General features: G+C 43.7%; 1 protein-coding gene and 1 long non-coding RNA gene across 5 annotated transcripts in view; one reads left to right on the forward strand and one right to left on the reverse strand.

The window, feature by feature from the left end:
• The window catches only part of ANO10 (anoctamin 10), a 206,028-nt gene extending 203,870 nt beyond the window's left edge, over nucleotides 1–2,158 (reverse strand). For all 4 annotated transcript variants that reach the window (XM_006125564.5, XM_075921961.2, XM_075921960.2 and 1 more), the window contains exon 1: nucleotides 2,000–2,158. The gene's annotated coding sequence lies outside the window, so the exon portion shown is untranslated. The remainder of the gene's footprint in view (nucleotides 1–1,999) is intronic.
• Nucleotides 2,159–2,302: 144 nt separating this feature from the next.
• LOC112546214 (uncharacterized) lies at nucleotides 2,303–8,941 on the forward strand. Its single transcript, XR_003089854.3, has 3 exons — nucleotides 2,303–2,555; nucleotides 4,659–4,828; nucleotides 7,867–8,941. It is a non-coding gene; the product is annotated as an uncharacterized LOC112546214 (long non-coding RNA).
• The last annotated feature ends 445 nt before the right edge of the window (nucleotides 8,942–9,386 follow it).

The raw sequence follows: 9,386 nt of genomic DNA on the forward strand, positions 1-9,386 counted from the left end.
TATTATGAATTATGCTATGTTCACAAAAAATTAAATCTATATTTTAAATATAATCTGCACAAATACCATGATCTAAAAGAATAAGAATAGGACAGGAAGCCAGGAATTTTAATCTTGGTTCTCCAACAGTATTTTTTACACAGCAACTCTCTGCCTCAGTTTTCCTACTCTTAAAATGGAGGTAATACTTGTCTATCCCGAAGGGATGTTGCGAAAAATAACTCAATATTTTTAAAAAAGCTTTCAATATGATTAGCCCTCCGCACTGATGATTAGTCCTAATTCTAGTAGGACTACAGAACGAAGCAAGTGAAGATTTTATTTCATCTTGTACTTTTAAAAAATAATTTAGTAAATTTCAGTCAATTGCTCCTGTTTGAGGTTGTACAAATGTCTCCAAGGGTGTTATCTGAAGGCAATAGGGTTACACAGATGTAATGGAGTATAACATGACCAGCAGAACCTTTACAAAATAGGGGAGGAAACCCATCATATCTGATCAAGAAACCAGGGACACACAAATACCCTTATGCCATTTTATAGTTATCCTTCCAGGCAGAAATGCACTCAGTCTACCTAGGTGTGTGTACAGCAATTAACATTTTACAAATAATAAATATCTCTACTACATCAACTCCTTGATAGTCTAGGGCAGGGATGGGGAACATTTTTTGGGTTGGGGGTCACTGACCCACAGAAAAATAAGTTGGAGGTCGCACACAAGTGAGAAGCAGGGGAAAAACCCCACACCGTGGCCCCCAACTAAGAAAAAAAAAGACACTCCCCACTTTCCTCTTGCACATCAGAGCCCAGAAGGACCCTGAGCCTTGGGGGCCGGACCAGGCAAGCTGAGGGCTGCATCTGGCTCCTGGGCCTGGGGTTCATCACCCCTGGTCTAAGGGAAGGATCTAGAAAATAGCATGGAATGCAGATGACATACCACAGAAAGGTATGTCCCATGCACTTAGACATGTCAAAATGGCAGCAATCCAAGGATAGCAGATGTAGCAATGCCAGTACTGTTTAGCTGTCAGTATACAGAAAGTGCACACAGCCTGTTGTAAATCAAATGTTTCATGGCACTTTGAAATGGAATATATAAAAAGTTAATGTCATTGGTTTATTCGTTAATGTAATGCATTTTATTGAATAAGTTGCAATCCAAAATTTTCAGACAAAATGATTATTTCTTCAGGTACTACCTACTTATCTCGAAAAGGACAACATCCACATTACCCACTATATGTTTTTATTCATAAAGTGCTATCAGCATGCTTAGTTTTTTCAAACAAGGAGATATAACCTTTGGTCCAAGGAGAAATAATGATTTAAATATTAATACTTGGTATCGCAATTCAGAAGATGGCATTTGACAGATAAAAGGCAACTGTGAAGGGCATCAAGGTAGATCTTTTACACTTCAACACACCTGTGAGTGATTCAAACAGGGAATTAACAAGTGTTACTACGGCCCCCGCTCTGGTTATCCCGAAGTCTAGCTAATCCTAGAATCAGTCTAATTCACTTGTTCACGTTCAAATTCCAATTAGCAAAACCGCCTTTGTGGTGAAAAAGCAGAGGGCCTGCTTCGAAGGGAAGGCACTTGACAGTAATTGAATGTATGTTGCAGGCAGCAACTCTCAGTCTACGTCCCATGCAAATCTGCAAAGCGCAATCCAGGCAGCCCAGCCCCACCCCACCCGCAGCGCTGAGAGAGGCAGAGGAGAAAGCAAAGTTGGGGTAAGTCATGGCTAAGCAATCAGCAGTAGGAAGAGTTGCAGAGTCCTAGACGGGAAGAGAAACCCGCACACGAGGGGTCTCCTGCCCCAGTGCTCCTGCACCCCTAACACCTCCACCCCCCCGAGCTCCCCCCTCCACTGCCCAGTTTTCTGGGGCCTCAGCAGTGAGCGGCCTCAGGGAAGGGCAAGGGAGGCTCCTCCTCTCCAGGCGGCGCAGACGCGGCGGGGGGGCTAACGGAGAGGAGGGGGCTCGCACTCACCCGCTGCCTCTTTACTCCACCACGTCGGCAGGGAGGGATGGAGGGAGCTGGGGGAACGTTAGACCTGTCGTAACAACAGGGCGCGTGCGCCGGGGAGGGGGTGCGGCCACTCGCGCCAAAGGGGCGGGCCCTTGGAAAGGGACGCGAGGCGGGGCCGCTGAGGCGACGCGCGCCGGGGGAGCTGGGCTACGAAGGGAAGGGAGAGCGCATGCGCGCGCCCGGAGGAGACGAGCTGGCTGCGCGAGCCGAGAGGCGGGGCTATAACGTTGTTCCCCCCTCCCCGTCTCACGAACGGTAGCCGGTTGGGCGGCGGTTGGGCCTCTCTGGCGGGGCTCGAGCTTCCTCGGCCTCAAGCACCTCTCCCTTCCCGTCACACCCCGGCTTGGCCTAACCTGGCAGTGCAGCGGGGAAGGCTCTGAGAGCCCCTCATGGCAGGCAACATACCCCTGGGCTACCTCGCTGCCCACGCGGCTAGTTGTACCTGTGCGGGGGGAGGGGTGTGCAGCCGCCAGCTGCCCCATGCTACTCTTCAGCCTGTGAGTGTGGGGAAGGGAAGGTAGGAGCCTCCCCCCCCCCACTTCCCCCCAGGTGCGAGTGTGGCAGTGCCCCTTAGCCTGGAGTGTTTTTTTCATATGCAGGGTTCAGTGGCATCAGTACCCCCACTGTACAAATTGTTCCTATGTGCCTGCTCCCCACCGGGGTATTAGGGACCTACATGGCCCTTTGTGCCCATTTCCTATGCTCACATGCACCCTTTTCTGTCATGCCTCTCTGCCTGTCACTGTATCCCGCTTTGCACCCTGTCACTCCTCAGATCTCACGGCTTCCAGCAGCAGTAGCTATGGTGGCCTCCTGTACTGTCAGCATTATCCCTTGTGCAATAATAAGTTAAAGAAAACAAGCTACAGGTTGGACCTCCTTAGTCTGGCATCCTCAGGACCTGAGTGGTCCCAAAGGAGGGAGTTTACTGGACCAGGGAATCTCAGGCTTACCCAGGGCTTTCTTCCTGAACACCAGTCTGGCCAGTGTGCTACCACTGGCTGCTGGTGGGGCTCCACTCCCAGCTGCCACCCCTCTCTGGCCGGTGAGGCTCACTTCCCCCGGCTGGCAGTGTCTCTATATCTCTGGCCGCAGGGGCTTCTATGTCCCTGGCCAGCAGCACCAACAGCAGCTCCGTGCCTCCAGCCAGCAGGGGCTCCACTCTCAGCTGGTGGGGCTCCCCTCCTGGCCCTGCTCCAACTGCTGGCTGTATTCCCTGCCCCCAGCGCACTGGCCCTGCAGGTTCAGCTGGCAATCTGTGTGGCTGGGACTCTCTGGTCCAGCAAGATCTGTGGTCCTTCTGGACCACAGATCTTGCTGGACCAGAGAGTCCCAGACCACAGAGGTTCAACCTGTACTTTCTAATGTATATATGAGACACTGTCCACAAAATCTCCCCCTCTCTCCCCTCCATCCTACCTCTCCTTGTTTTGTTGTCTCCTGTATGTTCTGGTCTTAATTTACGGACTACCCTTGCAAACCTGTAAGAGTGTAGAATTTAAAACCCATTGACGTCAGTGAGATTATTCACAGTAATAAATGCTGCATCCATTTTATTTACCTCTTGTATAATTTCCTGCAACCTAGAGAGCACATTTCTGGCATTTCATACAGACATGTGAAGAGAACTCTATATGATACATTCTACTGATGAGAAAATCGATGCACAAATAATTGAAGTGATTTGCCCAAAGTCACATAGCAAGCCAGTAACAAAGCAGGATATAATCTAAATTCATTATCATGGCATGGAGATTATGCTAGGTCAAATCTGAATCTTACTACAACTCAAGAGGAAATTACTATTCCAGTGATATATGATTCAATTTTCACATGCTAACTGTTGTGTTTTCCGTGATAATTGTAAGCAAGGTCTGAAGGAATGCTTCCCTTACAGTTAGCTGGAAGTGGGGAAGGGCCTTAGGTGTATCTATGTAAACACAGTTTGTTCCTGTTTTGCTTAGATGTATAAGATATTCAGCAGATGGAGTGGTATTTTGCTCACTGTAATCAACTTAATTTGTGACCCAGCACCAGCTACGTTTGTATTAAATGTAGGAATAGCTGAAATATGCTTACCAATGTTTGTAACTTGGTGGGAATATAGACTGTGCTAAATTGTTTCAAAGAAAAGGGTACATAGCAGAAAGAACCTTGCTAAGCAGGGGCTCAACTTTCACAGTCTTAAGAGAGAAGAGGGATGTGAGAAAATTATTTGGTTTTGGAAATGATATGCCCTCCACTGCCTGGTTTGACTTGTTCTCCCCTCCTCCTGTTTCCCACACTGTTCAAAGAACAGAGCTAAATAGGCATCATTAGGAGCCTCCTTCGTATATTAATTTTGTTGGAGCTGTGTTTCTTCTACCCTGCTTGCTAAGAGTTTAAATACCTTGGCACTGGAATCACTTGAGACTGGTGGGCAGAAATCACAGCCAAGAAGTGGCTGGCAGCGGATGGTGACTGACAGCCAGCAAAGTGGTGGCAGGAGACAAATGTAACTAATTGGGTGGCGGTGGCAGAGAGGTGTTATGAGCAGCCAGCAGGGCAGCAGCAGAGAGCAGTGAACAAGTGACCAGCAGAGTGAGTGAATAAGATGCCTTTTTACTTTCCCATCACCTAGAATGGAAGATGAACTCTGCAACTGCTCCTCCTAATTCTGGGTTTGTATTGACCAAGAGCATCAACTGTGCATAGGATGCAGAGAAAGTTCGGCCACGTGAAAGGAACATTTAAATAGCTGAACTTAAGAACACGAGAGGAAAAGGACACCGCCCAACATACTTGGGATGGGTATGTATTTAATCTATGGGTCATCATAGAACTCAGTGAAACTGGTGGACATAATAGCATCTTCTATTCAGGTTCACTGAAGCAGCAATTAAATCCCCCCCTTTTAAGTGATAAATGAAAAAAATAAAGGTGCAAATCTTTGTTTACAATGGTTTCTTTTATGAGTCACTCTTTGTCCAGTGTGGCTGACTGCCTCTCAACCAGGACCTCTCTTCTGTGTTCAGAAGCACAGAATGCTGACTCTTCTTGTCTTTCTAGGAGTTCTAGTTCTTCTGAAGGTTAACTTGCCTTAAACCCCAATAAATAAAGATCATTTAAGTTGTGAGGAAGGAGACATGTAGTATAATGAAAAGTAACAGAGAGGTATCTGTGTTAGACTGATTGTGGTAAAACAAAAAAAAGTAGTCGTGTAGCACTTTAAAGACTAACAAGAGCATTCTCCAGAGAATCAATTCTCACAAATCAGACATCAGACATCTCCATACAGAAAAACCTATTAGCCAACATTTTAATCAAGCTGGCCATTCCCTTAAAAACCTGAAAACATGCCTCTTATTTCAAAGAGACTTTAACACCAGATTACAAAGAAAGACTTCAGAACTTTTATTTATACTAAAATTTGACACACTGGGAATAGGCCTTAATTTAGATGATAATTACCTTACACATTACAAAAGACAGCCTCTCCACCTCTTGATATTCGTAGTAACTCCAGATTAGCCACTTAATTGACTCTGACAATAAGCAATTTCCTCCTTCCTTGTCTCTTCTTCCTTCCTTCCTTCACCTTCTGTAGCTGATTTGTTACTGTATAATTTATTTACTCTTTCATTGTATCCCTTTTGTTATATAATGGTCATGCCAATTCACTTTCAGAGTATGATCTGAAGAAGTGGGTCTGCCCCACGAAAGCTCATCACCTAATAAACCACCTTGTTAGTCTTTAAAGCGTTACATGACTGCTTGTTATGTAATATAATGGTGAAAGAAGTTCCATGCTGGTTTCTTTCCCCACTGGTGGATTGCTAAAATACAAATTGGTCTGTACCTGCCCCTCCAATGCAAATGTATAGTCACGTGACATGTGATTGCTAATCAATTCTGATGACACACCTTGCTGGAGGCAGTAGCTTGTCCTTAATCTGAAAGAAACCTGTTTACTTGCTCCCCAGACTTGTCTGGTAAGCACGTTTTAGTTCCACATTTCTTTCATATCTGTATATTCCCCTGGGCATTTACTTTACCTATACAATGCAACAATATTAATGTTCAGTGTGTTATTAGTTTTCCATTAGTTATACCATTCATGACACATATCAGATACAATTTGTGACATCAATGGACTGGATATGCTGAACTGGTCAGACCAGCTGGAAGTCACTATCAGATACCAGTGAAACCCTTGCCCTCTTGCATTTGGATACTGTTAAGGTCACACCCACTCACCAATCCATAGAAATACAAAGAAGCTCATAAACAACCAAAATTATAAGTAGGCTTGTAAGGATTAGATTTGTATCAGAAAAAGTCAATAAACTTGGATTTCACTGTACATATGCAAACTGACATATACTTCCATTGACAATCAACATTTAGAGATAGGCAAAGTAATAAATGTTTTCTGAAAACAGAACTTCATTAAGAATATTTACTTTGTGCATTTTGACATCTGATGTTGAAAATTTGTGTTTTCATGGTTACCAACCTTTAACATTTAGCATCTCTACATCTATTGTCTTCAAATAATTATATCCTGATCCTGCCCCATTGTCTGAACTCCACCTAATTTCATGCAATTACGGAAATATATATTAACATAAAAATGTCCCCAAAATAAACAAACATCAGTCAAAATTATAAAAAATAAAAACTGAATTCTGCCAAGCTTAACTATAAATTAATCAAGCTATTTTCCCCAGAGCTTAGGAGAGACTAACACATGGAAGATGCTCAGACAATATCGCAAGGGGTGCTCTCTAGTTAATGTTGACAATTAAGGCTCCAAACTGCAAACACTTACATGTATGCTTGACTTGAAGCATGAGTCATTCCACTAGGCTAGGAAATGCTTACCTGGTTGACTCCCAGCCAGCAGTCTCGCAGGTTCCTTGCCTTCCATTACCCAGCAGGCTGCTCAAAGCAGCCAACTGCAAGGCCATGTGCTTCTGTGAACAGTTGCGAGCCCAAGAGTAGGTTGAGGTGTATTTTGTGCACTGCCTGTTTTTCAAATAAGTGAATGAGTGCTGCAAGACTGTGCTAGGGGCAGTCTGTAAAGCCTCTGCCTCTTCTTCCCCTGGGCTCACACCTATACACAGACAAAAAGGGCCCTGCAGCTGGCTTTTTTGAGTAGCATGCAGGGGCTGGGTAGGCAGAGAGCCTGTCAGAGGCTCCTGCTGTGCCCCCAGGGTGGATCCTGTGGCTTGGTGGCCCGTTGGCCATATTTTTCCTGACCCTGCTTTAGACTTAGGTTTGCATTCTATGAGTTATTCCTTGTCATTTCAATGGGAAGTTATCACTTCAGGTTGTCTGCAGATGCAAGCAGACATCATTGTATCAATTTATACTCTGTTCACATATCTTCATAATTGTAAAGGTTAGATATTGGGGAGGGGTTTCTTTAAAAAGAAGTTTCTACAGCACAAGCAGGTATTGTCCAAAGAAAAGTACTAGTTTGCCAAGCCATTGTAAGGCACCCCAATTAAAGCCTTGACTGAAACTATTTTATGACCTTAACTATTACATTTGCTAACAAATGTATATTATACACTTGTGCTGTTGTAGCCAAAATGTACAGTAACACCTTTGTTATCCAGCACTCTAACTAGAAAACTTCATTAGCCGGCACTGCCCCCAGCCATGATACTGTCACATCTTCGGGCACACAGGCCTGACTTGGTTTACCATGATTGGCTTAATTTTTTATTTAAGAAGTATTAATCATCTTTAACTCAAAATAGCATTGTGAGACCAACTGCCTCACACTACTACCAATATTAAAAACATGAGTTTTACTATTATTGTCCATTGGTTTTTCCTAGGTTGATGGGATCCTCAGATAACCAGAATTTTTAAATAACCAGAACACCCTAGTCCCCGAGCATGCCGGATAACACAAGTTTTACTGTACTACTTTTGTGTGGGTATAACGATGCTAATAGGTACCGTATTTGGTATAAGTTCTTGTTTCTTGTTAACATTACAAATTAAGTCTTGCTACTTATCTGCATTGCAAGCTAAGTTGTATAAGGCTCTTTTGTTATTTCTTAGTAACTATATCCTTTCTCAAATGTAATCCTGTCTGAAAATTTCTCTGTAAAATTGTTTGGTGTGAGTGGAGAATGCATGCATACTTAAGGATAAGTGTGAAATCCATCATGAATGTCCAGATGGTCAAAAGGAAGTGAGAAACTTTGAGGAAAAAAATCAGAAAACCCATTGTGCCCACTGCTAAACAAATTAGCAGAATTAACAAATCTTGGAGAAAGGCAGGCATCCCCAAAGGTGAGATGACAAATGAGATGATGGGAAGCCTGACAACAATCAAAAGATAATATGAAAAATTCCAAGATTAAATACCATTTATGGATTAACATTGGCAACATGACATTGCCAAATCCCTAGACTCCAATGGCAACTTACAAAAATAAAGATAGGGTGTTTTGTCATGGTTCCCCGGGGTCAGTCCTGATGAGCCTCAAAGTATCGGGTCATGACCAACAGAGCCCAGCTCCTCACTCGTTCAATTTAACTGACCATTTTAGGTTGACTTGAGCTAAAACAGACTGGTAACTATAAGAGCATCTTCAGGACCTGTGGTCTGTGTGTGAATGAATGCATATGCTGCTTTTCATGTTATATTTTCAATAAATGTGGCTTATTGCCTTTTCCTCTGAGAAAGATCCGGTGTCTTTCTTATAAGCATAACACTGTATAGCTGCTTTCATCCAAGGATTTCACAGTGCTAGGCAAACATTAGTTATTATTATAACCTGATCAGATATATATTACCTATTGTTACCAAGTACAAATATTAGCCTGAAACAGTTTGATCTTGATTTATGTGTCAGAAGATGGGCTATCTGCAGTATCCTACTCCCTCCCCAGCTATCATTGGTTTGTAGTGTAGTTAACACACAGGTAAGTTAGATGGAAAACAACATACAGGGACCCCCTACAACATAACAATAATGGCTCAGATATTATCACAGAGGAATCAATGGGGATGAACTTCAGATCCCAAATCCTTATTGATGGGATATCAGAATAACAGAGAAGGGCTATGCCATGTCCTGCAGACACTCAGATGAAACAGGTGATAACACAGAAGCACTAGGAGCTGGATTCCAGAAATCTCCAGACAGGTAAGGAGATTTCCCTTGGTCTGATGTCTTCAGTCTATTTTTGACTCACCATCCTGCATGTGGAATGTGGACGCTACCTAACTAATGTTGTGGGTGCAGATAAGCTAAAAGGGGCCTTACTGTATGTTATCTCCCCAGGCTCTATTTATAAACAAGTCTGGTACTCTGTGGGAAGGTCTCTAGCCTTCACTGGGATG

This window comes from Pelodiscus sinensis, chromosome 2 (genome assembly GCF_052426305.1).
Source record: "Pelodiscus sinensis isolate ZL-2025 chromosome 2, ASM5242630v1, whole genome shotgun sequence".
Classification (NCBI taxonomy): Eukaryota; Metazoa; Chordata; order Testudines; family Trionychidae; genus Pelodiscus; species Pelodiscus sinensis.